We start from the raw sequence: 13,605 nt of genomic DNA, 5'->3' as shown, positions 1-13,605 counted from the left end.
AGTTAGTTCGATACATGTGACCGGCAATGAGAAAAATAAATGCAATAGCTAAATGATGGTGAGCCATATCGGTCAGCCACAAACTTTGTGTTTGTGGATGGAATCCCCCAAGAAGAGTTAGAATGGCAGTTCCCGCTCCTTGAGCGGTACCAAATAAATGATTACTCGAATCAGGGTTTTGGGCATAAAGATTCCATTGACCCGTCAAAAGGGGTCCCAACCCCTGGGGATAGGGTAATACATCTAAGAAATTATTCCATCGAACGTACTCCCCCCTGGATGCGGGAATAGCAACATGAACTAAATGTCCTGTCCAAGCCAAAGAACTTACCCCGAAAAGTCCTGACAAATGATGATTGAGACGAGATTCCGCGTTTTTGAACCACGAAAGGCTTGGTTTCCATTTGGGTTGTAGATGTAACCAACCCGCTATTAAGGACAGCGTAGAAAGAAATAATAGAAAAAGAGCTCCAGTATAAAGATCCTCATTGGTGCGTAATCCTATTGTATACCACCACTGATAAACTCCAGAATAAGCAATATTCACTGGACCAGCAGCACCTCCTCGAGTAAAGGCTTCCACAGCGGGTTGACCAAAATGAGGATCCCAAATCGCATGAGCAATAGGTCTTACGTGTAAAGGATCCTGTATCCATGATTCAAAATTTCCTTGCCAAGCTACATGAAACAGATTTCCGGACGTCCATAGAAAGATTATTGCTAATTGCCCAAAGTGAGAAGCAAAAATGTTCTGATAAAGACGTTCTTCAGTAATATCATCATGACTTTCGAAATCATGTGCGGTAGCAATACCAAACCAAATACGACGAGTAGTGGGGTCCTGAGCTAAGCCTTGGCTAAACCTGGGAAATCTTAATTCCATAATGCCTTTCAAATCCTCCTAGCCACTATCCTACTGCAATAATTCTCGCTAAGAAGAATGCCCATGTCGTGGCAATTCCACCCAGAAGGTAATGGGTTACTCCTACAGCGCGTCCTTGTATAATGCTCAAGGCTCTAGGCTGAGTAGCAGGAGCAACTTTTAATTTGTTATGAGCCCAAACGATAGATTCAATGAGTTCTTGCCAATAACCACGGCCGCTGAATAAAAACATTAAACTGAAGGCCCAGACAAAATGAGCACCTAAGAAAAAAAGACCATATGCAGATAATGAAGAACCATAAGACTGAATGACTTGCGATGCCTGTGCCCACAAGAAATCTCGAAGCCACCCATTAATCGTAATGGAACTCTGTGCAAAGTTTCCCCCTGTAATATGAGTTACCACCCCTTGATCACTTATAGTACCCCAAACATCCGACTGCATTTTCCAACTGAAATGGAAAATGACTACCGAAATTGCATTGTACATCCAGAATAAACCTAAGAAAACATGATCCCAGGCGGATACTTGACATGTTCCCCCTCGGCCAGGCCCATCGCAAGGAAAGCGAAAACCTAGATTTGCTTTATCGGGTATCAAACGGGAACTCCGAGCAAATAAAACACCTTTCAAAAGTATTAATACAGTCACATGTATGGTAAATGCATGAATGTGATGGACTAAAAAATCTGCGGTTCCTAATGGAATAGGTAACAAAGCCACTTTGCCACCTACTGCTACTAACTCGCCGCCTCCCCACGTTAAGCTAGTACTTGTTGTTGCACCAGGAGCTGTTACGCCAGGCGCAGTAGCATGGATATTTTGTACCCATTGAGCAAAGATAGGTTGTAATTGTATGGCAGTATCCGAAAACATATCTTGTGGACGGCCTAAAGCACTCATGGTATCATTATGAATGTACAAGCCAAAACTGTGAAAACCTAGAAATATACATACCCAGTTAAGGTGGGATATGATTGCATCGCGGTGTCTAAGGACGCGATCTAATAGATCGTTGTATCGAGTAGTTGGATCATAGTCTCTTACCATAAAAATTGCTGCATGTGCAGCAGCACCGACTATTAGAAATCCGCCAATCCACATGTGGTGTGTGAACAAGGAAAGTTGTGTACCATAGTCAGTAGCTAGGTATGGATAGGGAGGCATAGAATACATATGATGAGCTACAACAATGGTTGTAGAGCCTAGCATAGCTAGGTTAAGAGATAATTGAGCATGCCATGACGTTGTTAAGATTTCATAAAGACCCTTATGGCCTTGTCCTGTAAATGGGCCCTTGTGAGCCTCCAAAATATCTTTAAGTCCATGGCCAATACCCCAATTGGTCCTATACATATGACCTGCGATTAGGAAAAGAATAGCAATAGCTAAATGATGGTGCGCAATATCGGTCAGCCAGAGACCACCGGTTACTGGATCTAGTCCTCCGCGAAAAGTCAGAAATTCTGCGTATTTGGACCAATTTAAAGTGAAAAAAGGGGTTGCTCCTTCGGCAAAACTAGGATAAAGTTGAGCCAAAAGGTCCCGATTCAAGATAAATTCATGAGGAAGTGGTATCTCTTTAGGATCCACCCCAGCGTCAAGAAATTGGTTAATTGGTAAAGATACATGAATTTGGTGCCCCGCCCAAGAAAGAGACCCAAGTCCTAATAATCCCGCTAAGTGGTGATTCAACATGGATTCTACATCTTGGAACCAGGCCAATTTGGGAGCGGCTTTGTGATAATGGAACCAACCAGCAAAAAGCATTAACGCTGCAAAAATCAATGCACCAATTGCAGTACAATAGAGTTGTAATTCACTAGTTATTCCAGATGCTCGCCAAAGCTGAAAAAAACCAGAGGTTATTTGGATTCCTCGGAAACCCCCGCCTACATCACCATTCAATATTTCTTGCCCTACTATAGGCCAAACTACCTGAGCACTGGGTCCAATGTGAGTAGGATCACTTAGCCATGCTTCATAATTGGAAAAACGGGCGCCATGAAAGTACATGCCACTCAACCAAAGAAAGATAATGGAAAGTTGCCCGAAATGAGCACTAAAGACTTTTCGAGAAATCTCCTCCAAATCACCAGTATGACTATCGAAATCGTGAGCATCAGCATGTAGGTTCCAGATCCAAGTGGTAGTATCAGGGCCCTTAGCTAGTGTTCTTGAGAAATGGCCGGGTCTGGCCCATTCCTCAAAAGATGTTTTTACAGGATCCCTATCCACAACAATTTTTACTTCTGGTTCCGGCGAACGAATAATCATTAAGTCCTCCTCTTTCCGGACAAGACATACAAAGAGACCCGCCAACTGTCTTTTTAGTGAATCTTTGAAAGATATATATTTTGAAAGATAGATTTTGAAAGATAGATTTTGAAAGATAGATATTGTGATTAGTTCTTTTCTTTACTATCTACCATCCTTCTATTTTTTTTTTAGTTATTCACTGGAGCAATTATATATTGAAGTCAATCCGAGGCAAGTGTTCGGGTCTATTATGACATAAAGATTAGGTGCCTAACGGACATTGTTTATCTTGAAAAACAAATATTTCTCGACGTAAGAAAAAAATCTTTTTTATTTTTAATTTAAGAAACTAGTGTATTTTTTTTGAGGGCATAAGCTCCTATCTATATCTACTTTCCTTGAGCATAATATAGGGTTTTTTATTTGATTCTAAATTCCAAGATAACTCATTAGAATTATTAATAAGATGGTCCTAATATATTAGCAATATTTAGATTGCCCCCTCTTTTTATTCACTTTATTACTTCTATTCTAGACCCTATCCCTATGGTTTATTCTTATGAAATATCATATAAAATAGAAGGTATAAGAAATGGATATAATGAAATTCTTGATTCGATCTTACGACCTAATTTATTTGATTAATGGATCAACAACCAAACCACCCATTTTATGAAAAAGAAGGAGCATGGTCTTATTCAAATTCAAAGCGCTTCGTAATCTTCAACCAGTTCTGTGCTTCAATATAATTTCCCGGAGTAAGCGCTATAGCTTGTTTCCAATATTCAGCAGCTTGATCAAACCAAGCTTCCGCAATTTCCGAATCACCCTGTAGAATGGCCTGTTCTCCTCGGTCGGAATAGGAAGTTCCTTCCCTTAGAACCGTACTTGAGAGTTTCCTACCTCATACGGCTCAGAAATTGCTATCTGAATTTCCCCTATCTTAACTGAATTCGATTTATCAAAAATCGATCCAATTTGTTCTTGGGTTAAGCAGAAGAAATTAATTACCTAAGTTTCAAACCCTAATTTTTATCAATAATCAGTTTGATCTTTTTTCCCACCTTCAGAAGAATGAAGCATAGATAGATATAGAGCCTTCGTTCAAATTTTCTGAGAGGTAACTATCCCGGTTTCATATATGAAATCTCTATAGAATCCTTGAAAAAGACTTTTTTCCATAAGAAAGAAAAAAGAACTTACTATCTTTGGGATCTGATACTACACCGCTGCTTAATCCCTTAGTGGATCGGCTCTATTACATAAGCGGATTCCTAAATTTTGCCCCATATCATGGGATAAGTAAGCAGTTTTTTTTAGTTGTATCGACCCAGTCGCTCACTAATTGATCTTTACGGTGCTTTCTCTATCAATTTGAGAAACTTTATCCATAGAGTAGTAGTATAGGCCATACTTTCTTCGTTTTTTGATTCTCGTGAAGTGTCCTTCCTTCCTACAGCTGATAGGGAAAAATCGTTGTTTTTACGATCCCTATGTAGAAAGCCCTTTTTTTCTAGTATTTACTAGAAAATTTGATCCTCTCTTTTTTTTTTTTCTTTCTATAGTGGAGATAGTCGCACGTAATGACAGATCACGGCCATATTATTAAAAGCTTGCGGTAAGAAGGGGTTTCGTTCTAGTGCCCGGAAATAATATTCCAAAGCCTTTGTATGCTCTCCATTGCTTGTGTGTATAAGGCCTATGTTATAGAGTATATAACTTCGATCATAGGGATCGATTTCTAGTCGCGTAGCTTCATAATAATTTTGCAAAGCTTCCGCATAATTTCCTTCGGATTGAGCCAACATCCGTTACGGTCGTTCATTCTATTCAAAAAATCTCCGTTCCAAAACCGTACATGAGGTTTTCATCTCATACGGCTCCTCCCTTCTGTACATAATAGTACTAAGCGAAATAATCTATAGAATCAAAATAGAATTAGTCCCGTCTCATTATGAACCGAAAGGGGCTGGTATTTTTCCAAGAAATCTCTAGCCAACCTTCCCACAAGAGGTTTTTCTTAACACCAATGAATTCTATTAATGCTAGAGGAAAACGATAGCTCCAATAATTTCTTTGTTCTCAACGCCTCCTATTTAGAGGAATTAGCTACTTCAACGATCTTTGATGGTTATAGGGGTATCCAAAGTACAAACCTGATGGTTGTTTGTTATCCCAACCATTCTTCCCAGCCCTGATACCGATCAGGAAAGGGGTAATTTCTAACAAAGTTTTTCTCTTGTTGATTCCTATTTCTAGGTGTAGTGCTTTTCTCCCCTATGCTGCCTACGGATACTAATAGAGTAGGATTGGCCTGTAATCCATACCATACCATATCCTGTAGGTGTAACCTTTCGCTCAATACTCAAATCTACAATTGAAGTATCTGAAGCCGCATCAATCGAGGATACACGACGGAAGGAATTGTTAGTTCGCCTCACCTTCCCGAAGCGTGGGTTTGTTTGCTTTACAAATTTGGTTCTCTCTATGCCAACCCCCCTCTCTTTTTCGTAAGACTGAGGTATAGGTAGGGCTAAAAAAAAGCAAAAAAAAGAGTCAAATCGCACCATCTCTATAATAAGTAAATGCCTTTTTTTCTCCTGAGGTTGTCGGAATTATTCGCAATAAAATATTGGCTACAATTGAGGAGGTCTTATCAATGAAATTTCCATTTCCACGGGATCTAGGCATAATTCCCAACCCATTCTATATAGAATTGTTTTCATTCCTTCACAAAATAACATAAAAACAAACACATTCGATTCTTATAATTATAAATAGATTGATCCATATGCTCTACTCTAAATCCATATGCTTTAAATGGATAAGAGAGATATGGATTTTCCGCTCAGCTCAAATTGTATCCTTTTCCTTCTGCTTGGACACGAAGAGATATGAAATATTTGACTAAGACTGGATTTCATTCCACTTTCCTATTTCTGAACAACAACTTATGTTATCAACTATTTCGTGTTTTCAAAGTTATTAATTGTCTCATACCCTATTTTTGATTTCGATAGTATGGTGTAGCGTATCTTATGCAAACGGAATTCTAAGGTTTCTTTATTTTATTATGCAATAAGAAGAATTCTTCCATTTTCTTTTTCTTTAGTTGCGGGAAAACCCAAATTAAAACTTTTATTTTATAGCGAGCGCAATTTCTAGTAAAAAATCCTGTATCCTTCCACTTAGATCAAAAGGAATTTTTCCAATAGAACTATGGAACCCCCGAGTGGTTGCGGTTGTACCTGTACTGCAGGAATAAGAAAACTCGCTATTCACTCAGTTTATTTTCCATAATAAGTTATGTAGGAGAGATGGCCGAGCGGTTCAAGGCGTAGCATTGGAACTGCTATGTAGACTTTTGTTTACCGAGGGTTCGAATCCCTCTCTTTCCGTTTTTCTTAATTCATCAACGTTAAGGATCACAATGTATCAAATCAAATAACAATTTTTTCCAGCAATAATATAATATCTTATATTATCTTATTTTGATTTAATAGAAATTAGAAATTCTCTATAGCAAATTACTGTGGTATGTAAAATACACATAGAGGAAAAAAGAAAAAAGGATCCTAATCCTAGGGTTAATCAATTTTAGCTAGTTGATGGGAAAATACAAATTAATGGTAATGGTCTTAGGGCGATTTAGTTCGGGGAAAGGGGAAGGGGAAGAAAATTCTATGAACCTTTCCTTTTTTCGTTAAGTTCAAGTCTGACGAGAGTAATATTCTACAACTAACAACTCATTTATTTTGAGACCGACCCACTTCCTATCTAGGATTTTATTTACTAGTCCTTTATATTCCAACGTGTCAATCGCCAAATGCTTTGGCAATTTCCCCGGGTCCGATGAAGCAATATAATTTTGAACCAGACCTTTTGATCTTTGGTTATCTTTCGTAGTAATAATATCTCGGGGTTTGCAACGAAAACTTGGTATATTGACTATACGACCATTAACTAAAATATGTCTATGGTTGACTAATTGGCGGGCCCCAGGAATGGTTGAAGCCATACCCAATCGAAAAAGGATATTATCCAAACGCATTTCAAGTAATTGTAGTAAAACCTGGCCTGTTGACCTTTTTGCTTTTCCAGCGATATGTACATATCTAAGTAATTGTCGTTCTGTCAGACCATAATGAAAACGCAATTTCTGTTTTTCTTGAAGACGAATACGATATTGCTCCTTTTTCCCAGAATTGAATTTTTTTTTAAGATTACTTCCGGATTTAGGTGTTTTTCTAGTGAGTCCTGGTAAAGCTCCCAGACGGCGTATTTTTTTTAAACGAGGTCCTCGATAACGGGACATGAAGACTCCTTTTTTTATTTTATTGAAATTTCATTTTACACAATTAATTTCATTGTATTTACATTACAGAATACATCGAAATTAAAACTGAATTAAACTACAGGATAAACAGAGTAAAATCAACTAAAGTACCCCAAAAAATGGAATTTCATCAAAATCTTTTTTTTTTGTATATATATTATTTATTTTATTGTTTTGTATCTAGCAAAATTGTAAGGTAAAAAACATAAAAGATCCTGGATTCTCCATTTAATTCGGAAAAAAAGAGATTCTTGTTCGTAGAACATCGATAGAGAAAAAAAAGCCGACTATCGGATTTGAACCGATGACCCTCGCATTACAAATGCGATGCTCTAACCTCTGAGCTAAGTGGGCTTACATAACGGAAATAGTGTAACAAATAGAAATAGGTATAGTATAGGAAATCCGTAAAATCTCAGATATTAGTTATTAATCTTAGCTATTAACTAGTTCTAAATTTGAAGTTATACTTATAAAAATAAAAAAATACTAAAACTTCTTAAAGATAAAGTTAGCTTGATATGCTTAACTATAGGATATTAAAAAATAAAATTATAGAATTTATTGGTATTTTCATTCGATCATTATAGACTTTATTATTTGTTAATAATTTGAGGATTAATATTTCACTAAGGGGAACATAGAGTCAGAGTAAATAAAATTGCTAATTCTGATTAGAAAAAAAGAATAAATATCAAGCGTTATAGTATAATTTTGAATACTATAAAAAAGTAAGACGGGAGGTGGGGGAGATAAAAACTTTTGGATATATTGATTCGGATTGAATTGCAAATACATCAAGGATAGAATCAATTCAATTCTGAATTGCAATAAGCAAGCGAGGTCTCTCAAATAGAGTCGAACTGAACTGCTAGACTACGTTGAGTGATGAACTCAATGATTCAAAAAAAAAACTAAGAGATGGATGAAATTACACAAGGAATCCTGGTCTCAAAGAAGAGGGAAATGGGGATATGGCGAAATCGGTAGACGCTACGGACTTGATTGTATTGAGCCTTGGTATGGAAACCTGCTAAGTGGTAACTTCCAAATTCAGAGAAACCCTGGAATTAAAAAAGGGCAATCCTGAGCCAAATCCGTGTTTTGAGAAAACAAGGGGTTCTCGAACTAGAATACAAAGGAAAAGGATAGGTGCAGAGACTCAATGGAAGCTGTTCTAACGAATCGAGTTAATTACGTTGTGTTGTTAGTGGAATTCCTTCTAGTTCTAAATTAGAGAAAGAGGGGTTTTATACCTTATACATTTAATAAACACGTATAGATACTGACATAGCAAACGATTAATCACAGAACTCATATTATATTCTAATTATAATATAGGTTCTTTATCTTTTTTAAAAATGAAATTAGAAATGATAATGATTATGAAATAAAAAACTCATATCATAATTTTTTTTTTTCATTATTGTGAATCCACTCCAATCGAATATTGAATAATCAAATTCTTCAATTAAAATTCAAAGTTTTCGAGATCTTTAAAAAAGTGGATTAATCGGACGAGGACAAAGAGAGAGTCCCATTCTACATGTCAATACTGACAACAATGAAATTTCTAGTAAAAGGAAAATCCGTCGACTTTATAAGTTGTGAGGGTTCAAGTCCCTCTATCCCCAAATCCTCTTTTATTCCCTAACTATACTATATTATTATTATTTATCCTCTTTTTTTTTTTCTTTTTATCAATGCACTTTTTTTTCTTTTTATCAATGCAATGGGTTTAAGATTCATTAGCTTTCTCATTCTACTCTTTCACAAAGGAATGCGAAGAGAACTCAATGGATCTTATCCTATTCATTGAATAGATTTCTTTTTTATTAGAGTATCGGCAAGAAATCTTGGTTATTCACTCTATTTTTAAGTTTTATTTAAGTAAACCATGCACAATGCATAGGACTACCCCCCCCATTTTCAAATTTAAAATTTGAAATACTTTAATTAATTTTTAGTCCTTTTAATTGACATAGATACAAATACTCTACTAGGATGATGCACAAGAAAAGGTCAGGATAGCTCAGTTGGTAGAGCAGAGGACTGAAAATCCTCGTGTCACCAGTTCAAATCTGGTTCCTGGCAGAGAAAAAAAAAAAAAAGATCCACCGAATAGGTATTGATCCAAATACCTCGAGATGGATTGTGATACATATTCATTAATAATATTTATTCATCTAAGTGGATAAATCTATAATATAAATATAGAGGCACTTCTTTTTCTTTTTAAAGAAGTTTTAAAATATATCTTTTCTTTATGATAAAGAAGGGGGTGAGATTCCCCTTTATTTTTTTGCGTTTCTTAATTTTGTATTCCGCTATTCCGACGAATATTTTTTTAGTCTTGCTTATCTTTATCTTATCTTATTTTCCTAGTTGTGCTAAGTAATGTGCGCGGTACAAAGTTCCTGGTAGAGAACTTCTTTGAGTCATCCTATTTTTCTGTTCATATGAAGGAAATTAATATGCGATTTTCAAAATAGGGGAATCCAAATGAAACCCTTTTTTTGCTCAGTCTATCTGGAATGCTTTTGTATAATTAGGAATTAATTATAAATAGGTATTCCGTTTCATCTAGGAAAAGAACCTAAAAATATTCCTTGACTTGAATAAAATCTGGAGTTGTGTTGTATAAGTGAGCATGAATTTCTTATCATTCAATGAGCATCTTGTATTTCATAAAAATTGGGGGTTATATAATCCTTACGTAAGGGCCAGCCTATCCAACTTTCAGGCATTAGGATACGTTTAAGGCGCGGATGATTATCATAAGAGATTCCCACCATATCATAAGATTCGCGTTCTTGAAAATCGGCACTTCTCCAAATCCAGAAGACAGACGGAATTCTAGGATTATCCTTTTGGGCAAAGACTTTTATGCAGACTTCTTCTGGATTATCTATACCATATTGTATTCTCGTAAGATGATACACGCTAGCTAAAGATCCACCGGGTGCTACATCATAAGCACATTGGGAGCGTAAATAATTGTAACCATATACATATAAAATGACAGCAATGGAATCCCAATCCCCTGCTTTTATTTGTAAAGTCTCTATTCCTCGGTGATCAAAGCCCAAAGATCTATGAACCACCTCATGTTTGACTAGCCAATTAGATAACCAACCCTGCTGCATTGTCTTCATCTCTCCCTCTTTGTATAAATATTTCACATTTCGGATGCAAGTTTGAAAGATTGCCCTGCTTTTTATTTTTCTACACAAAAGAGCCCCTCTCCTAATTCACTAATTTGTAGGAAGGTACTGAACTTTTGGATTTGAAAAAAGTTTCAGAAGATATATCTAATGTAGATGGTGATTGATAGAGCAATTCTTGCTCATAAGTTCCTGTATGAGTACTGCGCCTAACATAAAGCTTGTGACTGGTAGTAAAACATCTATTTTTATTTTGAGATAGAGTTTGATCCTCAACTATTTCTCGCGATATCTTCTTACGAAGTTTTGTTAGGGCATCTATAACTGCCTCCGGTTTAGGTGGGCAGCCCGGCAAGTAGACATCCACAGGAATTAACTTATCAACTCCCCGAACAGTACTATAGGAATCCGTACTGAACATTCCCCCTGTAATAGTACAGGCTCCCATAGCAATGACGTATTTTGGTTCAGGCATTTGCTCGTATAATCTCACTAAAGAGGGAGCCATTTTCATTGTTACCGTACCGGCTGTTAAAATTAGGTCTGCTTGCCTAGGACTTGATCTTGGTACCAATCCATAACGATCAAAGTCGAATCGTGAGCCTATTAATGAAGCAAATTCAATGAAACAACAACTGGTACCGTATAGAAGGGGCCATAAACTGGAGAGTCTTGACCAATTCGAAAGATCATTTGGTGTAGTTGAAATAACAGAATTGGAACTTGTTTGGTCAAGTAAGGGAAACTCAATCAAATTCATAACTGTCTCAATAGAATCTTTTCCTTCTTTTTTTTTGTCTAAATATTCAGTTAAGACCATTCCAAGGCTCCTTTTCGCCATGCATAAACTAAACCAACAACTAAGATAAGCACGAAAATCAAAGCTTCGATAAAAACGGATACACCCAATACGTCGAAACTCATTGCCCAAGGGTATAGAAAGACGGTTTCCACATCAAAAACAACAAAAACGAGCGCAAACATATAATAGCGTATTCGGAATTGTACCCAAGCCCCTCCCATGGGTTCTATACCCGATTCATAACTAGAAAGCTTCTCTGGTCCTTCACTAACCGGGGCTAAAAGTCCTGAAATCGAAAATGCCAAAATAGGAATAAGGCTTGCTATTATTAGAAATGTCCAAAAAATATCATATTCGTGAAGCAGAAACATAATGTACTCCCATTAATGTGGAATAGGCGGAACTTAAATTAGTCAATTCAATTCAGCATTGTCAATTTATCCAGAACTTCTCTCTTTTCCTCGGTGAAACAAGAATCTTTTTTGTTCAAACAAAAGCGCTTAGTTTAAGTTTAGCCTTTGTTTCCTCTGTGCTGCATCTTCTTTAAAGATTCATCCAATGGAATCCCAACTCCCTTTCTTTTGGATTTCCATTCTATTTAGATATGGTGTATGTAGATCTAATTCTTATATAAAGAAAACTTTCTCGTTTCACTTTGTCTCGCTTTCTCTAGAATCTCTAGAAAAAAGAATAGCTCTATCCTTTATTTAATATTTAATAATAAAATAATAAGAGACTATTAAATAAAAATGAGAATACTACTAAATTAGAACCTAATTAAGATAGTAGGACTAATCTATGCAGTATAATTAATGAGAAGTAATACTATAAAATAAAAATAAAGAACTCTATTTCAGAACTATGAGACAGAATATTCTGTTTTCTTATTTACTCTTTACTTTATTTTTTCTATTTAAAGTTGATCAATTTACATAATGTATCTATAAACAAAGTAATAAATATACTTAAAACAAAGTAGGAATTCGCAAAATGGATAAAATCATTGCAGTTATTATAGGGAAGTCTAGAGATATCCTATTTGAAGGAGGACGGGATTCAAATCAGGGAAAGGATCCTTTCTTCTATTGATTTGATAGAAATTCGTTTTTCTTTTCCTGTCTGTATGATTTTGATTTTCGATGAATGAGCCTTTGGTAATGCTTTTATCTCTATTCTATGTCGCAGGCGCCTATCCAGTCTATAAACAAATACTAATGAGAAAATGAAAACTATACTAAACTAAAGAAAACATAGGATAGAGATCCTAAAATCTAAAAAAGGGCATATTAGGGCTATACGGATTCGAACCGTAGACCTTCTCGGTAAAACAGATCAAACGGATTATTATCGAAATGATTTGAACTGTTTCAAAGACCCAACATGCATTTTTTTGCATTGGGCTCTTTCATAAACTGATTTAAAGATCAGTTAGTCCACCATAGTTTTTCTTTACGGAAAGATAATGAGATGGCTCCCTGTGCTCTGATTGATTTTTTGTATTATGATCTATCTAGGAGCAATACCAAAGTGTTTCAAAGGAGGATTACCTTGACTTAGGTCTGCCTCCGGTCTAAATTAAATCAACCTAAGTGAAATGGAGTCTCTATCGTTCCACTGCAAGAGTTAACTATGAGACTTCATACACCTTAAAGTTCATAGAACGAAAAGAAGTTTTTTGGAGGCCCTTATCCTCATTACGCCTAGCATTTAGTGGGCTGGATATTTACCTTATCAACTAGCAAATCCATAAGGGTTCTATTTGATTAGGCACCTGAATTGGCACCTGAATCGGACTGAACCGACTGTTTGTCAGGCTACTGTTCTCCTATTCTCTCGAATCTATGAAGTAAGACATTGATTTTGCAATAAGATCGATTATGTTCATTGCATAATAAGCTCCTTTGAAAAGCATTGGCGCACGTGTAAACGAGTTGCTCTACCGAACTGAGCTATAGCCCTTATCAGAGATATCTTAACATATAGATAATTTCTTGTCAAGATGAATATTTTCTAATGCCAGAGGATACCCCTTTGATCTGTATCTGTTTAGTATTTAGTTTAGTATTTAGTATATAACAGACCAATAACAGAGCGGTATTGCTTAGAAAAGGGATTCAATATATAATCGATCGAAGTAATGGGTCTTCCTTTGTGGTGATA

General features: G+C 36.2%; 3 non-coding genes across 3 annotated transcripts; 2 read left to right on the top strand and 1 right to left on the bottom strand.

Moving 5' to 3' along the window:
- Positions 1 to 6,454: 6,454 nt before the first annotated feature.
- On the top strand, positions 6,455 to 6,541 carry TRNAS-GGA (transfer RNA serine (anticodon GGA)). The gene has a single exon. It is a non-coding gene; the product is annotated as a tRNA-Ser (tRNA).
- A 1,219-nt stretch (positions 6,542 to 7,760) lies between these two features.
- On the bottom strand, positions 7,761 to 7,833 carry TRNAT-UGU (transfer RNA threonine (anticodon UGU)). Its single transcript has one exon. It is a non-coding gene; the product is annotated as a tRNA-Thr (tRNA).
- Positions 7,834 to 9,500: 1,667 nt separating this feature from the next.
- On the top strand, positions 9,501 to 9,573 carry TRNAF-GAA (transfer RNA phenylalanine (anticodon GAA)). Its single transcript has one exon. It is a non-coding gene; the product is annotated as a tRNA-Phe (tRNA).
- Positions 9,574 to 13,605: the final 4,032 nt, after the last annotated feature.

The sequence above is a fragment of the Triticum urartu genome, unplaced genomic scaffold (genome assembly GCF_056163025.1).
Source record: "Triticum urartu cultivar PI428250 unplaced genomic scaffold, HENAU_Tu73 scaffold1063, whole genome shotgun sequence".
Lineage (NCBI taxonomy): Eukaryota > Viridiplantae > Streptophyta > Magnoliopsida > Poales > Poaceae > Triticum > Triticum urartu.
This window is presented reverse-complemented; position numbering and strand designations above follow the sequence as displayed.